The sequence below is a fragment of the Lytechinus variegatus genome, chromosome 2 (genome assembly GCF_018143015.1).
Source record: "Lytechinus variegatus isolate NC3 chromosome 2, Lvar_3.0, whole genome shotgun sequence".
Lineage (NCBI taxonomy): Eukaryota > Metazoa > Echinodermata > Echinoidea > Temnopleuroida > Toxopneustidae > Lytechinus > Lytechinus variegatus.
In genome coordinates, this window is record NC_054741.1 from 11,697,012 (window position 1) to 11,697,735 (window position 724).

The following is a 724-nucleotide window of genomic DNA, read 5'->3' on the forward strand; positions in this document are numbered from 1 at the left end:
TATTTAATTTAACTCATATGCCTGACTTTATTTGTCATTAGAACTTCAGTGTGTGGTTGGCACTGCTGCAGAACAATAATTATGAACGCTATCAATGGCGAAAAGTCACTACGGCGTTATCACGTCTATATATAATCAGATATATATTTTTTTAAATTGTGAAATATAGTCATAGAGGCTGATATGTGCCTCTTATAAGGAATGTTTTGGGGGAGAGCCAGCGTTCACTGTCAAAAATAAGGACGACATTTGCATCCTCAAGAAATTGACAGGCAAAAAACATAAAACACACACAAAAAACAAGTTTTTGGGGGTAGGGGCATGGAGCTATGGTACAAAAAAAATGGTAGGGGGTGCGTGTTCCCATGCCTATACAGGTCGATGCCTTATTACGTAATCTAATTACACAAGCACATATAGACTCCCATGTGACCAAAGGTTGAATGATGAGTGGACAGTTTTGGTGTGTGATGCATATAGCGAAACGAAAAATTGTGTGTTTGTATTTTTCAATCACCACAAACTTAGGGGTCGGACGAATTGACCTACAGAATGAAAGTAGAATAGGTCAACAAGAATTTTTCAAGCTTAGTGAAAAAAATACTTTAGGAACTTTTTTAACAATTATTTCATTGACCAAATTCCATGTGGTAATATTTTGATATATTTCATAGCGTGGGGGGGGGGGGTGTCCGTTTGAAGGCCTACATACCTGTTCAGCTCT